This window comes from Mustela lutreola, chromosome 2, assembly GCF_030435805.1.
Source record: "Mustela lutreola isolate mMusLut2 chromosome 2, mMusLut2.pri, whole genome shotgun sequence".
NCBI lineage: Eukaryota > Metazoa > Chordata > Mammalia > Carnivora > Mustelidae > Mustela > Mustela lutreola.
The window spans coordinates 132,648,654-132,671,127 of record NC_081291.1 but is presented as its reverse complement, the minus strand read 5'-3'; the positions used below and the strand labels follow the sequence as shown (position 1 = coordinate 132,671,127).

The window sequence follows — 22,474 nt, the reverse complement described above, 5'->3', positions numbered from 1 at the left end:
GAATGAGTGATCCTAAAAGTAAGGGTAAGTGCTGGCAAAAGCCTTTCTGTGCCCAGATTTTTCTATAACTCAGTTCTATGTCTCAATCTCTCACCAATAAATTTACCCTTATGCTTGTCTTGTGCCTATGCACTTAAGAAACTTAAATGTTAAGACCCTAAAATTTTAAAGTAAAAACAGCCATTATATATTATTTCATCCAATCTCCAAATTTTACAACTTAGAAATGTCCACAGAAATTCACATTAAGAAACTGAACAGAACGGCGATAGAGATTTTAAACAAATAAGCTACAGAGCTACTATAGCCTATTGTCCACCAAATGAACTACTTCTAGACCTGCCCTGACCTTTACATCATCCATGGGTCAATCTGCTTACAGCCAACCCCCAAATTCCACATGGAGTGTTTGAAGACTGAAGCCAGCAAGAGTGGGGCTCTGATTTAAGGTGGTACTAAGCAGTACAAATTTGTGGATTTTCAATTTGGTGCTGATGAGACCTCTTGACTCACTCACCTTAAAAGTTAACTGCATCATGTCAGTGTATGCATTTGCATATTTTGGATAGCACAGTTTCTTGTGGGGATGTGGGAGTATTGTTTCTTAGTATAGAAATCTATAAAGTGGACAAGAATTAAGTTTTTCTACACACAGATGGGACAGTACAGAGCACTAAGTATGCTCTCAAATTTGAAACAAGGACCTGAGTTTCAATTTTTGCTCAGCTGGGCGTTATTTAGTTATTCATCTCTCTATACTGAGAAATTAATGAAAATATTGGAGTGTTCACCTGACATTGTATTAAGAGTATTAAGGAGTACATGGTTATTAAGAGTAAGTGTTTACCTTACACCTTACATGGTTATTCATACGAAGCAGTTATTCATACAGTGGCTGACACACAATAAGCATTTAATTCATATTGCTACATTTTATTTATTTATTTTAAATATTTTATTTATTTGACAGAGGGACAGTGCCCACACACAAACAGGGGGAGCAGGAGGATGAGAAGTAGACTCCCTGATGAGCAGGAAGCCCAACACAGGGCTGGATCCCAGGATGCTGAGATCATGACCTGAGCTGTAAGTAGACACTTAACGGACTGAGCCACCCAGATGCCCCAGTCACTGACATTTTAGACAGAATTCTATGAACCTGACAGCAAAAGGACTGAAACTAGGGTGAGGCCAAACAAACCACTCAGAGCACAAAACCTGGCTCTGACCTGCATGACACAGAGTAAGTGCCTCCTTAAATTTTGTACCCTAGGCCCCTCATTTACCTCACACTAGTCCACAGAGGCACAGCACTTACACAATGACAACCTCTTACTGGTATCCCAACATCAGAAAGGTCACTTTACATAGCGTATTTTAAAAACAATTTTCTCCTCCATTTGCCAAAATGGAGGCATAAAATACTTGGATCACCAGATAAAAGTTACATATCGTCCAAAACAAGCTACATAGTCTTAGAATACTTAAAAGAATCTGACCATCAAGCCTATGTTAAAATTACTTTTTATTCTCTTCATGTGAACAGATCAATTTTTTAAAAAAGATTTTATTTATTTATTTGACAGACAGAGATCACAAGTAGGCACAGAGAGAAGAAGTGAAGCAGACTCCCTGCTGAGCAGAGAGCCCGATGCGGGGCTCGATCCCAGGACCCTGGGATCACAACCTGAGCCGGAGGCAGACACTTTAACCCACCAGGTGCCCCAAAAGATCAACTTTAATAGAGAAAACTGGCCCAGAGGCAGACTGGGTAACACACTGAAAATAAAGATGCAATCAAAGACCTCAAGATAATTCATAAAAGGGCATAACCTATAGGATAATATATAGCTGAAAACAAAACCAAAGGGCTCGTTACCTCTGAATTGCTTAATAGGAAATGGGAATAATAAAAGTGGCAACAACTGGCTTCCAAGATACTTCTGCACAAATAATTCAGGAGAAAATAGTCCATCTCTTTAGTTGCGACAATCTTCCATTTTTTCCTATTCCAATGCCTAAATTTTTGTTAAAATCCTAGTCTGAACAAAATTAAAATGAAAACATTTGTTGTAGGGCAGGAAACAAATTCAACCCCTTGAATATGTGCATCTTTTGTTTTAAGTTCTTAACCTAGAGGCTCAATCAAATAATGCTCAGTTGAGTAGCCATTAGGTATCTGAGGTACATCTTTCTATTTTCCTTTTTACTGGTATTTGTGATCTCCTGTTTTACTTTCTCTAATACGATACTAAAGCTTTCCTCTAAAATCCCTTAGAAATACAACTAAAATTAAACCTTCATACTGTTTCTATGCTCTCTATGCTTGAAGGTACAATTTAAGGAGACTGTACCACATGGGTTAGGCCCACCTGCTCTGTATCACTGACAATCTTAGATTCCATTTATCTTAACGACTCTTAATTGCCTAAGGTCCTCTACCAAATGCAAAGTGTATTTTCTTTACCTTACCTTACAAAATTTCTTTGCACCAATACACTGCCACAAGGCACTCAAATGTTGATAAAACTGTGAGCTCCAGATAACAAATTCACTGGGTCATTTGTTTAAAACTAGGTGCTAATACGGACAACGTTTTATCTTGATAGTGGCATTTAACTTCATTTTTAGCTCTGCATCTCAAATACAAACGCTATTAGTCACATATATACACACACACAAAATAAGGATATCTGCTTGTATATATATTTCCTCCCGTAGCCTTCCTTTCAAAACTGTAATTATTTTTAAGGAGGCACACCAAAATTAAGATAGGACCTGAGAAATCTAGATTTTTGACAACACTGCCAGAATGTCTATTTTATTATGGATAAAGCATATGTATTTCTGAATAAGAGACTACAGCAAAATTCAAAGTTTTTTGGAATTAAATTAATTAAACCTTGCAACACTGTGAACTGGTATAGGCAGGAGTTGCAGCCTGAAGGCCAGGCCTGACTCCTCTACCATTCCCAACTGGCTTTGTGGTAATAACCTCATATTAAGTCTGAGATGGGAGAAGGGGTGTACCATCTTAGGGTTTTATCATTCCTTAACTCCACTCCCCACTGAAGTTCCAGTTCATCCTGAAGACAGGATGGCTGAACAAGGCAGTAAGGCATGTTTTAGTACCAGAGACCCTATGGTAAGCTAGAGAAACTAATTTTTTTTTCCCCTTTTCTATCTGCTACCTAAAATTAACAAATAAGCAGATGCATGCATCACTTAATATGCAATGAAGGGGGGGTAGAAGAGGTTAAAAGATAAAAAGAAAAAAAAATTAGAAAAAAAAATATTAGAAAGGCTAACTGCCCATATAACAATCTTCCCACCCCCTTCCCCTTCTACCCACTAAACGATAATCACGATGAAGAGAAGCTTTATTCCTTTCTCTATTTCCTAGTAGCTAGTGCAGTACTCTGCAAAGTCAGTTGAAGTCAGCAGGTGTTAGGTGGAGATGTGGTGATGAAAAGTCAGAAAAAGTCCATGCCCTTGAGGGCGATGCAGTGTTGCAGGGAAGAGGAACAGTAAAGAAATACAACATGTCAAGCTGCCACTTTGCATAACTCCTCAAGCACACCTGCCTCATGTTACTTACCATACACAAGTGCAACACACATGTTTAACACTTCTTAAATCAAAAAAGAGAACTACTGGAATCCATAGATGATCATAATTCCATTCCACGCGCATAAGTCCCAGAATGGAAGATAGGACAGACATGGCTATGCTATTCCTCCTGTCAGACTTGGAGACACAGTATCCTCTCGCTATGAACAGGTCACCACATTATTATTCCTGTGTTATACATATTACTTTTCCAACATGGCTCTGAATAACAAGTCAATGCTTCACCTACTAGTCAAAGGAAAAGGAATTCTACCTCAGTGCTAAAGAAAACTGGCTGGAAGTTATGTTAGTCTCCAACGTGCTAAATCCCTAAAAGATGTTTTTAAGTATATTTGAATGTAAGAAATTTTTGCCTGACATACTGGCCTCAGCATCTAGTATAAAAGGTCTTTGTAACTGCAACTTTAAATCTAACTGCCCTCCAATAGAGCTCAACCAGTACACCATTTTTATGGCAATAATTCTAAATATAGTCCCTTGAGTGAGGCAGTCTGGATTCAAATTCTAATTCCAAGCAATTACTGGTTGTATAACCTTGGACAAGTTGCTTAACCTCTCTGTATTTTGATTTCTCCCATTTAAATTGGGGATAATAGTGCCTCTACTCCTAGGACTGTTGCTAGGATTATATGACATCATGTGGCTTAGTATGATGCCTGACACTGAGTTACTGCTCAATAAATGCTAGCTACCAGATTATATCCCAGCTTTTTCTAAATATTTAGGTTAATTTCACACATAATATATACTCAGTAAATATTTGACATAATATATACTCAGTATATACACACATAATATATACTCAGTATATACACACATAATATATACTCAGTAAATATTTGACAAATGAATAAACCAAAGTATTATTAAGCAATCTATACTTACTTCTAGTAAACTTATTTCCAAGGGACTGGCCTGCGTAAACAGTAGTCACTACCATTTAATACACAGCATTACCATTACCCAATACATCATAAGCTTGCTGATAAAATCTTTTTTCTTTTCTTTTAAATAGCAACAATTAACGGATTCCAACCAACTACAGAAAAGTAGGATCTTTTTTTTTTTAAGATTTAATTCATTTATTTGAGAGACAGAGATAACGAGAGAGGACAGGCAGGGAGAAGAGGGAGAAGCAGGTTCCCTGCTGAGCAGGGGGCCCAATGTGGGGCTCTATCCTAGGACCCCGGGACCATAAACTGAACTGTAGGCTGAGCCTCCCTGGAGCCCTGAAAAGTATGAGTAAGACTGAATAGATTAAACTCACTTTTTGAGTAGTTAACCAAAAAAAAAAAAAGTTTATTCAAACCAAAAATATAAGGGTAATTTTGAAAAGTAAGATTGTGGGGCGCCTGGGTGGCTCAGTGGGTTAAACTCTGCCTTCGGCTCAGGTCATGATCTCAGGGTCCTGGGATCAAGCCCCATATCCCCATATCCGGCTCTCTGCTCAGCGGGGAGCCTGCTTCCCTTCCTCTCTCTCTGCCTACCTGTGATCTCTGTCAAATGAATAAATAAAATCTTAAAAAAAAGAGAGAGAAAAAGAAAAATAAGATTGTAATACAACACTACATCAAAGATGCAATTAATTTTGTAGATAAAATTTAAAAACTTAATTTTTCATTTTCCTACAAAAATGGACCTTCCTGCAAATAAGTTATTTCTAAATGCTACAATAAAGTTGTTTTCATTAGTTACACTGTGTGTGCCCCCCAAAAATCAGTATCTAAGACTGCCACTTTCTATAACATTCCAAATGAAGTAATATATACAAAAAAATTCATACTTACTTCTAAATCTCCTTTACAGTTTATTTACCATGAAATAAGCTGAAAACTTGAAGTAACATTACCTATTTTAATGACCCTGATAACCCAAAAACATGTAAAAAGCAGTGCTTCAGCTTTATTCTCCACATTAAGGTTAAACTAGATAAATATGAATTTCTTGGCTAAAAAAGTACCATAAATTTTTTTAAAAAAACATAAAAACAGACTTTTTAAAAAAAAAGTAAGTTTAGGACTTATTAAAGACTTACATTTATTAATAAAAACTGGGAGCATTATCAAATTTTAAAGCCAAATACTAGCAATAATTTTTTTGACAATCTCTCCTAGGAATGGGAATTGGTAAATTCATGAAAGCATTTAAGGTTATAGCAACTCAGAGCTGTTCAATTTATTCTATGCAATTATTATAGTACCACAAAGGATTATTAACTTTGTTTTCACTACCAAAATCTAACACAAATTTATCCCTGAAAATGGGTTTGCATATTTTAAAAATAATGATCATTTAACTTTCATAAGTATCTAAGTTTAAAGCAAACAGGACCCAGTGAAATATGAAACTTTCCAAGAAGCTCAAAATATAAGCTCCTCTAAAACAAGCATGACTCCATTTTACAAAGTAACCTTGTCTAAAGCAGATGATACTAAAGGTAAAATTCAAAAGAAGATACCATGGTTAAAAAACAGAATGAAACAACAAAGAAAAAAGAAAAGCATGAATTCTAGTTCAGGACAAAATGAGATCACATTAGGGAAGCACAGAATCCATTAAAAGTTTGTTTCCTCCACATCTGTATTTTGTTATAATGAATGTTGCTTGCAAAAAGCAAGACAGAGATAAGGTCTCCAAAATGCTTTGTTATACACAAAGTTTGCTGTAACAGAAAATGACTCCTTTGTCATTTCCCTACAGAAAATAATATCTTCTGCTTTTAGAGGCCTCCAAAAAGAACAAACATCTTTCTATGATTTTTATTATAAAACTTCTGTAGTAAGTCCTTTCATCTAAGGGTGGAAAGCAAATCTGTTTTACTTATTTCTATACTTCTGCCCCTAGCAGAGTGCTGGAGGCACTGTGCATGAATGCACTCATTCAATCAGTTACTCACTCATTCAGCAAGTATTTACTGAAAACTTACTTGTGCCAGATACTGCCTAAGTAGTGTGAGTGTGCCAGTCACATGACAAATGAGAGGGTCCTACCTCGGTAGCTTATAGTCTAGTGAGGGAGTCAGACATTTATCAAATAAGTAAAGAAATAATTAAGTTCCTATTGTGATGATGCTACAAAGTGAAGGTGAAGATACACTGGGAACTTACTATAGTAAGTTCTAGTCTTAGGAAGGAAGGGTCAAAGAAGGTCAGGTAAGGTTCCTCTGAGGAATGACATTAAAACTGAAATCTGCAAATTAACTACATGTTTTGCCAGATTTAGGAAAGGGAGGGAGAAGAATCCCACAGGGAGATGAAATATGTACAAAGGTTCCTAAGTCGGGAAAGAACTTATGTGTGTAGTAACTGAAAGGTGCAGTAAATAAGAAAGGTTGGGAATAAGTACAGAGAGCTGGAAGGGAGGCAAAGGATGAACAGTCAGCATTAAAAAAAGAGTATGAGGGTAAGAGAATTTGAATATTTAAGTCATTTTAAGTCCTCTTCTCATATAAAATAAATTATTTTAGGAACCCAGTCTTTATTCATTAATAGTAATATCTATAACCAGAAGACCTGGCTTATACCTTAATCCCACCAATCAGTAGTTTCATAACTTTACACTTAACTAATACGAACTTCTTCATTCTCTGTGTAAACAGGTACTCAATTATTTTACCTACTGGGAATGCAATGATAATAGAGTCCTGTTCTCATGACCTTCTACCCTCTACGACAGATGTATATGGGAGACATCTTAAGTCCTGTAAGAGATGATGTCCAAAAGTGACACAATGCTCCTGCAAAATCAAAAGTGACAACAAATGTGGATACTGGTGAACTGCAAACTATTATAAAAATACAAGTATACACATAACTCTGGGAACCCTAAATTCTTCAATGCGCAGAGATCCAAAGTGACCACAGTACACCAGCATGTGACTGAAAGATGATAAATATATAATAAAAACCTTACTCCATCACTGCAAACAGATGAAATAGCAAAACTATAACTAACCTAAGAGATCAAGAGTAATGATAGAACTGAACCCAGGACAAAAACTAACACACACTGAACAAGTACATTAATTTTACTTGTTTCCAAAATTTCTGACTTTTAATTCAAAAGCTCATTCCACAACCTCATAGCTGCATTCCAAACGTTAGATAATTCCCTTGATACTTCCTCCAACAAAAAGGAAATGCCTACACTGCCACCTAGAAAATACATTAACACTCTTGCTTTACTATCACTAACTCACATTCAGTTTACTTACACTCTATGTAAACTACCATTTCCTCCTGTAATATAGCATAGAGCCAGTTATCCTCAAATAATTTTGTTTAGGCGGTCTTTCTTCCTTGTGTATTGCATTACTCATGGAGCTATGTTACTCTAATACTTCCTTACTTCATTCTGTAATATTGTATCTCTATCCTATGTTAAAGGTTATATTAATTTCCGTGGGACGCCTGGGTGCCTGTTAGTTAAGCAGCTGCCTTCAACTCAGGTCATGATCCCAGGGTCCTGGGATGGATCACATCCTGCTCCTTGCTCAGCAGGGAGCCCGCTTCTCTCTCTGCCTCTGCCTACCACTTTGCTTGCTTGTGCGCTCTCTCTCTCTGACAAATAAATAAAAACTTTAAAAAAAAAAGATTATATTAATTTCCAGATCATCTTAACTTCAATCATACAGGAACAATACACAATATATGATTCTAGAAAGCATTTTTGTATTCAAAAGTTAGACACTGTTAATAATCGCAGAATACATTCAAAAAGCAGAATATTTCAATGGTCAACTTATACAACAGTAAGCTAGGATTAACTGCTAGCTATCAGTAGATACTGAATCACTGCACATAAACATCACAAAAGAAATTTTGATGTCAAAAACACACACCTAAAATTCTATTAAAGATTTAGTAATATTCATGAGCTATAAATGGCCAAACAATTATAAAGGATAAGACCAGTACAAGGATACTGCTTTGTGCTCAATATAAAATATAAATGTCCAATTTTCCCATCCTTCAGTATAAATAGGATGATTAAAAGTCATTTATAATGCTAAGAAAAATAAAATAGATAAGCACCTGATGATTTTATACAGACATACACATACACTGGAGTCAAGAAAATGAGGGGAAAAGTAAAGAGAAATCAACAAAAATGTGATGTTAATTCCAAGAAATGCAACGTAACTGCTTTTCTAGTAAGGAGCACATTAAACTCTCTTGATGCTACTATTATTTGAAAAACGTATAAAGTAAGTTTTGTGAAAGAATTCCTACACTACTGGCGTCAGTTTTACAAAATCAGAGTAAAAACCGTCAGTCCTAAGGTAGGTAGGAAAAGGAGTAACTTCTAAAAAGGTAAAGATGGGATGTATTTTTTTACCTTCTCCTAACTCATTATCTAGCGTTTGAAATGGTGGTACAGTCCTCACTTAGGATACCCGTAGTAAGTAGGCTGAACACTCATTCTTATTTTTCCAAAAAGTCAGAGTGTGTCCTTGTTTTACTGAGGAATTTCTCCAACTTAAAAAACTCTTCACCTCACAAGGTCTTCTCAGAAATACATAAAATGCCTTACTTTGCAACTTCCCCCACTCACTTCAAAAAACCACCAACCTCCCTACTCTCTCTTTCTGGTGCGGCAGCCCTGATTCAGAAACTGGATTACAACTGGGTTAGATTCGGATCAGTCCCTACGTGTGTGACCTTGGGCACTTCACTGATCCCCTCAGTTTCTCAGCAGCATCTGAAAACTGTGTCTTTGAAAACAGAACGGGTATGAAGATACCTTTGGAAGTACACCTAAGAGGGTGAAGGTTTTCTGCTTAGAGGCAAAATTACCTCCTTAGAAGGGCCACATCATGAAACTGGAACTGAATCCGTAGCTCTCTGTCAACATATGACTCTTCTTTTACAGTTCTCCTCTTCTTTCAAAGGGCATAACCTGAGTCACCCTAAGAGCAGACTCCCAAGCGCCCCTTTCCTTCTCCACTTCTCCCCTATCCTACTTCTAAAGCAGGGGGAAAAGAGCAGCCACATCTCCCCGCCCCAAGCCACACCTTCAGAGGACCCCACCCCAGACACATCCGCCTTCTCCCTGCTCCAGGGGCACCAGAGGCCAACCTCGTCCTTCCCCTCCCGCCCCCACCTAGAGGAGACTTCCTGGAGGCGTTCAGGCCCGAGCAGGGTAGGCAGCATTTACAAACCCGCTTTACGCCACTCGCGTAGGGTAACCTCGCTTACGCCCATAGGGCCCCGTTCCCAGCCCCGTCCGCTCCGCCTGCCAGAGCCAAGCCCGAGTGCCTCGGCCACGGCCCCTGTGTGACCCCAGACCTCCTCTGTTCCGCTGGGGGCTACAGAGACTGAGATAGAAGAGCCACACCTTACCGGCAACTGGGGCACTGACTTCACTTCCCACCTTTGGAGCCCTCTTCAACTCCCGGATCAATTCACTCCGGCGACGCCGGAAGGACCCGAGAGGAACCAGGCGTTGTCCGGAATCCTGCCCAGCCGGAGTCGCGCAGGGGCCTATGGGGACTCGTAGTCCCACTCGCCAGCTTCGTCGGCAATTTCTACAAAAGCAAGACTACAATTCCCGGCAGGCGATGCGGTAGAGCCTAAGGCGATGGGTGGGGACACTTCTAGCCAATAACAAGAGAGTTCCCTGCCTTTGCGGGAGGAGGTGAGACCGAGAGAGAGGGTGTTCAAAAGGAGGAGGAAGGGAGGGGTCAGCTCTCACCTGCACCAATCAGGGTGCCGGGTCGGCCCTGCAGGCGACTCACCCATTGTGGGGGCGGGCTAGCAGAGCAGAGGAAGTAAGGGGGTTGGGGGGAGAGCTTGAGGCGGGTAACGTGGGGCGGCAGAGCTGTGGCCGCTGCACCAGAGGGTGGAAGCGCCGGGGGAGTCGCTGGCGTAGAGAGAGGGAGCGGTGTGGGGATGCGTCCTGGCCGGAGGAGCAGCTTCCCTGAAAGTGGACAAGCCCCAGGCACACCAGGCGGCCAGACCTGAGGGTCGTCAGGAAGGGATAGTGTGAGCCTGGGTTTCTGGAGGCGGCGCGCGGGCGGGGTAGGAGGCAGCTGCAGGTGGGAGGCCACTGACTGAGACGAGAGGAGTTCCCAGGGGAAGGGAAGCGGCAGGAGCAACTGCAGAAGTGGAGGGAGCGGGAAGGTACTAGGGCAGCAGCTTCCTGCCGCCACCAGCCGGGGCCGCAGCAGGAACAGCAGGGGGAGGAGCAACAGCTGCCGAATTCTCCAACTAGAGGAGGGGGAGGCGGAGCTTGGGTCCCCGTAGCAGCCGGAGGCGCAGTCTGGACTCTAGTTTCCCGGGAGAGACGAGAGCTGGAGCAGGAGCCGAACGGAGCGCGTCCTCCGAGCATCAGCTCCAGCATCCCGCCAGGGGTTGCAGGTGTGTGGGAGGTAAGCGTGGGTGCCTCTTCTGGGCGTCCTCACACTGCCCAGGAGAAAGCGTCTTCCAATAGGAATTCTATCAAGGCACAGCTAAGAGTCCCTGACTCGGGTTAGGGAACTGATGCGAATCCTTTTAGATGAAAGATGTACATTTTGGACTTTTTAGTGGGGAGAAAAAGCAAAAGGTGGCTTGGTTCTGAGTATTAAGGGCGTGGTTGGTGTTTTTGGTGTGAGTTATACCATTAAAACTGTTCTGGGAGGTCTTAAGGTTGAGGGAAACCCTGCTAATTGAGGATAAGGAGGATGATATCTGGATAGGTGCGTAGCTGGTAAAAACCCCAAAATTTTGTCATTGATAGAGAATTACTTCAGAACTCTTTTACTAGGAAAATAACTTTGCATTCTTCTTCAGTGTCTACCCTGTACGTTGTTTTATCAGATTGTCCTGCTACCGACCTGTTTTCCAGGGTGGTTTACTGCAGGTTCCTAAAATTGAAAGAGATTGGTACTAAGGAAGCAAATGCAGGCAGGAATAATCAAAATAACTAGACCTATCAGAAGTATAACTTTGCCAGCAATAATGTAAAAACGTTTTAATGGATGGATACTTAGCATTCCTTCTAGAGGCTCTAGAATATTGGAACAAAGACCAGGACTCAGCCTCCAGTGGGAACATATGGTGTACTTCATTGCTGCCCCTTATTCTCTCATTTGGGTCTGATAATAATTGTACATTAAAAAAAAAACTAAAGTACAAGAAAAACTGTGAGGATCTTTTCTGTTTAGGGAGTGTGTGCCAGACGATTACCCTCGGTATGTGCTGTGATGTGTTAGGCTTAAAACACATGTAATAGTGTCATAAAATCATAGTTTATTCTTGGTGTTAAGCCTTGTGCAGTTTCTTTGAATGTTATTAAATACCTGTGGATGAAAATATGCTTTAAGGTAAAGGTGAAAGTCACACCTCCCTTTGTGTAACTATCACAAAATAGCAGCCTTTCTTTTTAGAAAAGTAAGTAAATAGCTATTTTCCTAGTCATTTTCTTTTTGTTACAGAGGTCTTTCAGATTACATGGCTTTTAATCATAGTAGCATATTGCAGCACATTTTGCTCTGAAATGTTTTCATTGTGACAATTGTGTATTTCAGGATCTGGGCAAAAATAATCTGGATTTTCTTTTTTTAAACTAGGATCAATACAATGGGGTAATTACCTTCTATTTTCTTGTTTTCAGGCTTTTCTCATTTACTTAGGATTTTTGGATTTTATTTTTGTAACACATGCAAAATTCCTTTTTGAAAAGAAATGGCCAGAAGGAATTCTTTTCATAGATTAAAGTTCTGTCCTACTGAGTGCTACTACTGATAAGCCTAAAAGACTTATCAGTGTACTTACTCCTCCCCTCCAGCACCCCCTGCCACATTTGTAGGCACCAGAGAAATACACAGATGGACAGATCTTAGAAAAACAGCTGCCTTTAGATTGTCCCCAAGCAGATCAGATATTAGAAGCAGCAGAGAGCTTGGTATAAAGAAAAAGCAACAGTAGCCACTAAACTTAGCCATGGTAAGGATCTAAGTTTATCTTTATCTCGGGAGAGTCTGTTAATCCACGTAGCTGATGAGACCCTATGTACATGATTTTAGGAGAAAAAAAATGGGTATAGAGTATAGTGAGGCTTGGAAAAGATTGTGTTTATCCTTATTTATGATTAAGTGGATTGTTCTGAGTCAGAGTCTTAGAATATTTCTTAGTCCATGTCTCTGATTGATTTTGTGAAATAGAACACTTGCTGTCATTAATTTATTTACCCCATGTAATAATAATAATTAGTAATAATATTGGCAATGAAGTTCTTTCAGAGCCTTTAATAAAAGATCTTTTGAAAGAGTTTGGTTGAGAATCAGTTAGTAATCAAGTAAATGGGATAGAAAAAAAATACCAAAACAGCTGAAATTCAGATGTACTTGGAATCCCAACTGTTTCTGGGTCTTCTGCTGTGAGGTATCATAAAGGATAGAATCTAATTAGGAGTGAATGAGTTTTTGGTATTAAAGTATTGGATGTTTTGCCTGCTTCCAAGATTTGGATCCTCTTTAATTTGTCCGTGAAAGAGATTGGTTTCCTGTATCATTTGGGAGTAAGAGCATGTTTTTATAAGGGAGAAAATCATTAGCAATATATAGTACTTCGGTATTTGTGACTTTGAACTTGTCTCAAAAGATTTTAAATTGGTGTTCATTTTAAATCTCAGATAATCTGAAGACTTCTTGACTATATGTTATTGGTGTTGAGATGATTTTATCTGTGACAGTTTATAATTTTATGTAAAGCTCTTCTTAGGTTAAAAGCATATTATTTATTCTGCCCTTGATTTTTAGTGTTTGTGTATGGCTATTAGTGAGCATATGATATGATGAGAAAGAAAAACCAACGGAGTGAAGAATGTCTCTCTGGACAGTGGTCTGGGGATCACTGTTCTTTAGCCAAAAGACTTGGTTAATTTCAAATTATAATATGTTTTGAACTTTTTTAAATTCAAATTTCTGACTCTAAGCTTATTGACTGAAAATAATTGAGTAGCGTGGATTTCTCGTTCTAACAGGAGGATTCACTGATGCATGCAGCACAAAAGAGTGAGACTTAAAGATTCAAGATCACACGTTTTTAGTGTGTTGGGAGGGCGATTTATAGAAGGGGATAGATATGAAAAATACTATTTGATAAACAGTTTGAGAAACTGTCCTTAGCAAAAGAGTAACAAGATTTGATCTGTTTTGTTAAATGCCTATAAGTGGTTCCATGGCCTTTTTCCCCCAATCATTTCTAGAAGCCTAATACCTATAGTTGGAGATAGTACTTTCCTGTGTTGTCATTTTATTATTTTTTTTAAAGACTTTTTTTTTAATTTATTTAACAGACAGAGATCACAAGTAGGCAGAGAGGCAGGCAGAGAGGGAGAGAAGCAGGCTTCCCCCTGAGCGGAGAGCCCCATGCGGGGTTGGATCCCGGGACCCTGGGATCATGACCTGAGCCAAAGGCAGAGGCTTTAACCCATTGAGCCACCCAGGTGCCCCTGTGTTGTCATTTTAAACTGGAGTCAGACTGACATTAATCCATTAGATTTTGAGTAATCATGGGTTATTAAAATAAAGCAAAAAAGATCTTCTGTGTATACATTCATTTCTGAGTGGATGAATTATTTGGACGGGGTGCCTGGGTGGCTCAGTGGGTTAAGCCACTGCCTTCGGCTCCGGTCATGATCTCAGGGTCCTGGGATCGAGTCCCGCGTCAGGCTCTCTGCTCAGCAGGGAGCCTGCTTCCTCCTCTCTCTCTGCCTGCCTCTTTGTCTACTTGTGCTCTCTCTCTGTCAAATAAATAAATAAAATCTTTAAAAAAAAAAAAAAAAAGAAGAAGTGAAAATGTAAAAGGTATTTCTCCCCTTCATAACAGAGATCCTGAACCAGACCCTAAAGATGAGCAAGAATACTTCCCACCCCTTTCTGCAGCAAACTTCGAAGGTTAAATAGTGCTTTGGGGGATGAGGGTTAATTATTATACAAAGGTAAGGATTTGTTTTTGTTTTGTTTTCAGTCTTCTAATGTTTCCAAAATTCAGTCCTTAAAGTTGGGTAAGTGTATTTTAAGTAACTAAATTATTGGATCCTGGAGACAACATACTTCTTTCCTATCTCCTGCTTGTGCTGAGCATCCTTTGTCACGCTCAGCATGAAGTGGCCCTAGGACCGCTTACTGAATTAGAACTACTGACTAAGACTTTTTTAATATACACATTGAGACATTTTGCATTTTGACAGACAAGAGTTAAGTTGACCTTAGAATAATTACTATGCATTAGGCTTTCTGAGAATGTCTTCGTGCTGATTGGCCTTTGCAAAAGTGTCCATTGGGCCCAATTTCATTTAGATGGTGTGGGCTACGAAGACTGATCTACAGTTTTCTGTGCCAACATTTCTAAATTCATTCCAGAGATAGGGAATATGGATGAGGGGAAAGGGCTCTCCCACTGGTGTCAAACAAGGTCTGCGTTTTCTAGCCAGGGAAGCCTATGGCTCAACATCATTTTACCTAAATAAGATACCTTTGTTGAAGCTTACTCATGAAACATATATTTCATTCCATAAAAGCTAAATTTGTTCTTCTATTTTTCTGATCATTTCTTAAAAGAAAAAAAAAAAAAAAAAAAAAGCCAAGAAGAAAGGAAGTAGAAATGTGTTTAAGCTTGGGCATTTATTGTCTTCTGCGTTCAACCTTCCAGAATCAAATTAATCTGATTAGTGTTAGCATGAAGAATTCAAATGTTATTTTCCTTTCATTATTATAAGACCTGGAGAATTTGAGTTAATTATAGATAGTTTTTTAGTAGTAAATAATAATAGCAGATATTTAACTGCCTTTTCTTTGCTTTTTAACGTCTTTCCAGCATACAAATAGATACAGAGTGGCTTAGAATTGGTGACTGATTAACCTTCCTTCTTCATATTCTTTGGCATTACTCTTCATGCTTAGCATTGTGTCTTGTATTAGAGTTAGCTGAATTCATAACTGTCTTCCTCACCAGATGCTTAGTGACTTCAGAACTGAGTTTCGTGTACCTTTCTATTTAAGAGTCTTATATAAAGTCTATACTTGGTAACAAATTTTAAATATTTGACAGTCTGTAATGAAACATCATATTACATTTTTCACAAACAAGTACAACTAGAAGAGTGAATTTTTCATAGACATCTGTTTTAACACCCTGTGCAGCCCTCTGCCCTCAATACTTGCTTATAGTGAGCTAAATATAAATATTGGTGTCTACTCTTGACTTTGTGAACAAATAGAGCAAACATCACTATTAATTGCAACCTTGCGTATGAATGTACCTTAAATATAAATTTATTAATTGTATGCCTTTTGGAATTTGGTCCTCTTTGCCTCTAAAATTTTGCTGACTTAAAGACGTACTTTTAAGTAACATTCCCTGCACATTCATAGGCACGCTTTCTACGACTGTTTTTTTCCTTGACACAGAAATAGAGATTTAGGGAAAAACAGATAAATGTAATATGAGGCTTTATCTTAACTAAAATTTAACTGGTCTTAGATGTTCAGCATTTAATGAAATGGTTACATTGGAAGGCCTGATTCAGGCTTCTTAATCCCAAATTATAGAGGTATTTGTCATCTTTGAGTGAGCATGGGCAGGGGATGAATTCTGAGATTTGGCATTAACAGTACACAGTGCTAGCCTTCTGTACATCATAACAGCAGAATGGTACCTCCAGCTCCAGCCCGTTTCAGGACCTCCTCCTGGTTCTGCCTAGAAAAGGAGACTTCTGAGCTCCTCATAGCTCCTAATTTAGTGTGGGAAAGAAGGCAGATAGAATTTATTTTGATAATCTCATTTTCCCAAGTATACTGTTTTTCTCAGTTATATCTCATACCAGAGTTTTCAATAACAGTAACTCAAGTGTCACAAAGTGTTATCTATTGCATAATCTAGCAATTGAATGAGTACCTAACAACTCGAAGCCCATTTCCCTAGCATCCTGGCTTCTTTTGAATGGGCCCAAAACAGCTCAGTGGAATATTTTTGATATGTTGCCCACATCAGCTTGCTTCCATCATTTTCCTGATGACCTAAATTTTGAAAAACTAACTAGTTTTATTTGAGGTCTTTAACCCTATGTCACTTGAGTTAATAAACTTCATTTTTTCCACCTTTTACTAGTGTGCTAAAATACTGTATTGTGATATATAATTTTGCTATTTAATTTTTGTGTACTTCATAAAGCAATCTAAAAATCATTGAAGCAATTAATTTTTTTCTTAGGTATAGTCAATCTTCCAGTTAAGAAACCTGCACAAAGTATCCTAAATTGCTTATAGATATTAAATTCTTGTTCTGTGTTCAAAGCAGGTTAAATTATATCTTATATCCTAAATCATTTGACATATAATACTGGATAAAATTTTATAATATCCGTATCCTTACAGGCACATAACAATGGTATAATTTTGGTTTTACTAAGTCAGGGGACTTTTAGAAATTATATTAAAAATAAAATGCTAATAACCTAGAATCATAAAGGCCTAATAATAACTATTCATTTTTTTTTATTATAACAGGAGATTTAGCTAATAATTACTAATATAAAGTTAAACATTTTGAAGGAGAATAAATCTTACTATCAAGATTATCTGTAAAGGCAAATTTTTACTCATGGCCCAAAAGGAGTTGACAATTTTAAAAAACAGTTTTATAGTGTATGTCACTTAGAAATGCTTTCAGTTTTAAGTTTTTTTTTTTTTTTTTAAGATTTTATTTATTTATTTGACAGAGAGAAATCACAAGTAGATGGAGAGGCAGGCAGAGAGAGAGAGAGAGGGAAGCAGGCTCTCCGCTGAGCAGAGAGCCCGATGCGGGACTCGATCCCAGGACTCTGAGATCATGACCTGAGCCGAAGGCAGCGGCCTAATCCACTGAGCCACCCAGGCGCCCCTCAGTTTTAAGTTTTATGTAGAAGAACATAAAACAATAAGGATTTATCATTCTAGAACAAGAAATAGTTGTTTACTTTTTGTTTGGAGTCTCAGTGTTGTAAGGCTTATGTCCTCATACTCTTTCTTGTGCTTGCTGCAAGATGGATAGGATATTCCTGCTGATCCAGATATCATATTCTAGTTCAGGGCAGCAAGAATAGGAATTGCTGTATGTCTTTTGAGTGTTTCCTTTAATCAGGAAATAATAGCTTTCCCAACACCTTCCTCTTGCAAATGACTACTGTGGACCTGCTGGCTGGCCCCTAGCATGTGGATGGCCTTAGCTTATTTAAGAGAAGCTGAGGTATCACAAACTTTTGGCCTTTATGGTGGATAAAGCAGGAGAACAGTGGTTTGAGAATGATTAGGGGGTAACCAGTTAATAGTTTCCGCTGTTGTCTGAAAATTAAAACCATGTTAACTTTAAATTATATTTCTTGTCATTCTAACTGACTCTGCCTCATGTTTATTTTTTCCCCCAGATTAGAAAATGCTAACCTTCTTACACTCAAGTTTTTACATCTATGACTACCAAACTTCAAGTCTCTGGGCAAAGGCATTCTTCAGAGACTGCTGGTATCTCTGGTTAAAGGTCATCTGGCCCATACCACATTTAATACTAGTCCAAAGCTTTTTATTACAGGCATAACAACACCTGAAACGATGATTCTGTCTACTTTAAACTACCATAATCCTCAAGGTATCAAAGAATCTCCATGTAGCCTGCATTTGAGAACAAATGAAAGAACAATTGAATATTAGGTTCTTTTTAAAGAAGATGTGTTTAGCTGCCTGAAAAAGCAAAATAAGCCATTGTTTCATAGAGAAGAGCTCACCCTAAAAAATTTTAATCCTGGAATTTATTGTTATTACTCATTCCTTAAAAAGTGTAAATTATTATCAACATCCATACAGTAATTACTACCTAAATTTTGACTAATTTTTACAAGGACATATCTTCGACTTACGGTTTTGATAAACTATGATTCCTTAGGGTTGGGAAGTCTGAGGAAAAAGTGGTAACTAAAGAAAATGGAAACAAATACATAGTTATTCTACATTAAAAAAGCCTCATGATCAAAGATTTTACTGTAGAAACTCGGTTGTATTACAGTTGTCTACTTTTCCATATCAACATCTTGTTTTTCAATTTTTACATTTCTATCATATGATTTCAGGTGAGTGGCTTTATCAAAATTCTACAGATATGGTGATACATACATTTCTATACTACTTTTACAATCTGTAATATGGGGTTGGGTGCCTTATAGAGATAAAACAAAATGAATAAAGTCACTTACTCCTTGGCATAGTCTTTTGTCAATACAGTTAACAAAAGAAGACATTTTAAAAACAAGGATATGTGACTTAGGACTGGTATTACAATAGCTATTATGGTAGACGTCCACAAGCGGAAGAAATTGATCTAATATGGCAATCTGGATGGCTTTGAAGAAGAAGTAGGGCAGTGTGGTATGTGGGTTAAGAGCACAGGGTGGCACATTATGGGCTGCAGGCACACTACTTTTTTGGTAAATCAAATTTTATTGAAATACAGCTATGCCCATCGTTTACATATTATGGAGGTTGCTTTCTTGATACAACAGCAGAGTTGAGTCATTGTGACAAAGACCATATGGCCCAGAGCCGAAACTATTTCCTATCTAGCCCTTTTAAAAAAGTTTGTCAACCACTAGTTAAGAATGTGGCCTCTGCGGGGCATCTGGGTGGCTCCGTGGGTTAAATCCTCTGCCTTCGGCACAGGTTGTGATTCCTGGGATCAAGCCCCGCATCTGGCTCTCTGCTCATTAGGGAGCCTGCTTCCCCCTCTCTCTCTGCCTGCCTCTCTGCCAACTTGTGATCTCTGTCTGTCAAATAAATAAATAAATCTTAAAAAAAAAAATGTGGGCTCTGCTGTCAAACAAAACTGGGTTCAAATTTGGTTTTGTAATCTGTAATTGACTCAAAGACTATTTATGGTGATATAATGAGGTTTCACACAAAGTGTACTGCAGAATACCTGGCCTGTTCATAAGTATTATTTTATTAAATGTTAGATTTTATTTTGTCATGATCTATTATTTTAACTGAACTGTAACTTCAAATTCAAATGAAAACTAAAAACTAAATTTAAGTACTCCCTACTGCTAAAATAAATGTTCAGGAAACTGGGAAGGGTGTCATCTAATTGTAAAACATTTTCAAGTGTTGCACAAAATATTGGATAGGTACAATAAGATCAATGTAAAAGTGAAAGAACCTCAATGTATGGAAAAGTAGAGCCCAAACTTTAAAATACAATTAATAGTGAACAGCATATTGAATATTGTATGAAGCCATGCCAGTCAATAGAAAAAGAAGTTAAGTTACTTTATTAGAATTTAGAAGAAAATGATATTTAAAAGTAAATATACTAAAGAAGAGACATCACTACCAGTCTCAAAGAAATAAAAGATTGTTAGGGAACACTGAACAATTATGTTGTATAAATTATATAACCTGGATGAAATGAGCAAATTGATACTTAAACACAAACTACCAAAACAGAAAATATGAATATATACTCCAAAATCCTCAACAAAATGCTAGCAAATCAAATCTGGCAACAGATAAAAATTATATACTTATATACCATGATCAAGTGGGATTTATTCCAGGAATGCAAGGTTGGTTTAACATGAAAATGCATCAGTGTAATACACTGTATCAGTAGAATAAAAGGCACATAATCATCTCGATAGACACAAAAACATTTGACAAAACTCACCTCATTTTCTTGATAAAAACATTCAACAAACTAGAATAGGAAAGAATCTCCTCACCTGATAAAGGACATATACAAAAACCTAACAGCTAATGTCATTCTTAATGGAAAGACTGAATATTTTACTTTAAGATAGGAATAAGAAGCACGTTGGCTTTCACTTTCTATTCAGCATTTTGCTAGAGGTTCTAACCAGCATAGTTAGGCAAGAAAAAGAAATTTTAAAAATCTAGATTGGAAAGGAAGAAGTAAATCCATCTTTATTCGTAGATGAAATTATCTTGTATATAGACAACTCTAAAAAATTCATACACACACATAAACACACGCAGAACTATTAGAACAAGTTCAGCAAGTTTGCAGGATATAAGATAAAGACATCAATTATATTTCTATATACTGACAATGAACATCCAAAACCAAAATACTTTAATCCAATTGAAATAGCATCAAAAAATTGCTTAGGAAATACAAGACTTGTATACCAAAAACATAAGACAATGTACAAAACATCACTATAAAAGATGAAAGAAGACCTAAATAAATTGAAAGAGATACCTTGTGTTTATGGATGGAAACAATATTATTGCTATGAATCAAAATAGATCGTTTTTTTAAAAAATTGACAAGATTTTAAAACTTATGTGAAAATGCAGTGTACCTAAACATATACTTATTAGTAGAGTGGCACTGAGAGTCCAGAAACAAACCCTTAATTTTATAGTCAATTAATTTTTGTCAAGAGAAAGGATAGTCTTCAAAAACTAATACTGAGACAACTGGACATCCACCTACAAAATAATGAAATTGGACCCTGTATCACACCATGTACAAAAATTATGACTCAAAATGGATCATGGGCCCGAACATAAGAGCTAAAATTGTAATATGCTTGGAAGAAAACATAGGAGTAAATTGTCACCATCTTGCATTAGTAACCAAAAGAAAATGTAAATTGGACTTCATCAAATTTAAAACTTTTGTGATTAAGAGACACAAAAAATATGAGAATACAAACCACAGGAAGGGACTAAATATTTGTAAATATTTAAATATATATTATGTATAGTATATATATATTTAAATATAAATTAAAATTATAAATGTGGGTATAGTTGACTCTTGATCAATACAAGTTTGAACTGTACAGATGTACTTACATGTCAATTTTTTTGATAAATGTACTAAACATGATTTTCTTAATTTCTCTAGCTTTATTAAAAAATAGTGTGTAAATATATAAAAGTATGTGTTAATTGCCGGTTAAATTAAATATTTAATATTTAAATATATATTATATATAAAATATATATTATATATATAATACATTTGATTTAAATATAATTATATTTTAAAATATTTCTAAATATCTAAATATCAAAATTTGGGAAGAGATTTATAGCCAAAGGACGTAAAGAACTTTTTTATAATTCAAAAATAAAAGACAACCAATTAAAATTAAGCAGAGGATTTGAACAGACATTTCTTTCTCCAAACAAGATACACAGATGCCAAATAAGCAAATGAAAATATGCATAATGTTGGCTACTAGGGAAAGGCAAATCAACCACAATGAGATACTATTTCATATCCATTAGATGGCTAAAATAAAAAAGATAGACAATAACAAGTATTAGGATATAGAGAAAATTGAACATTTATAAACTCCTAGAGGGATTACAAAGTGGTACAGCCACACTGAAAAACAATTTGGCTAGTACTCAAAATGTTAACCATATAGTTAGCACATGAACTAGCAATTCCACTCTAAGCATATGCCTAATAGAATTGAAAAAATATGTCCACACAAAAACTTGTACACAAATGTTACATAGGAGCATAATTAATAGTCAAAAAGCAGTGTGAACAGGGGTGCCTGGGTGGTATTGGGTGCCTTACTTAAGCATCTGACTCTCTATTTCAGCTCAGATCCTGATCTCAGGGATGGATCCTGCTTAAGATTTTCTCTCCCCCTCGCCCCTACCCCCTACCCCTTCTCAAAAATAAAAGACAGAAACAGCCCACTGCCCCTCAATGAATGTGTATACCCATACAGTGGAATGTTATTTGACCATAAAAAGGAATGAGGTGCTGATAGGTGCTACAACATGAATGTCTTGAAAACAGTGGGTTAAAAAAAGCAAGACACAACAAGCTATGTTTTATGTAAA

General features: G+C 37.2%; 2 protein-coding genes across 22 annotated transcripts in view; one reads left to right on the top strand and one right to left on the bottom strand.

The window, feature by feature from the left end:
• The window catches only part of PDCD10 (programmed cell death 10), a 49,263-nt gene extending 39,095 nt beyond the window's left edge, over positions 1-10,168 (bottom strand). For 2 of the 17 annotated variants that reach the window (XM_059163564.1, XM_059163567.1), the window contains exon 1: positions 9,972-10,160. The gene's annotated coding sequence lies outside the window, so the exon portion shown is untranslated. Of the gene's footprint in view, positions 1-7,249; positions 7,367-9,425; positions 9,512-9,966 lie in introns of those variants that run through there. The other 15 variants (XM_059163568.1, XM_059163569.1, XM_059163561.1 and 12 more) reach the window with 15 other exon arrangements.
• A 249-nt stretch (positions 10,169-10,417) lies between these two features.
• The window catches only part of SERPINI1 (serpin family I member 1), a 77,034-nt gene continuing 64,977 nt past the window's right edge, over positions 10,418-22,474 (top strand). For 2 of the 5 annotated variants that reach the window (XM_059163550.1, XM_059163549.1), the window contains exons 1-2: positions 10,631-10,999; positions 14,445-14,556. The gene's annotated coding sequence lies outside the window, so the exon portion shown is untranslated. The other 3 variants (XM_059163552.1, XM_059163551.1, XM_059163548.1) reach the window with 3 other exon arrangements.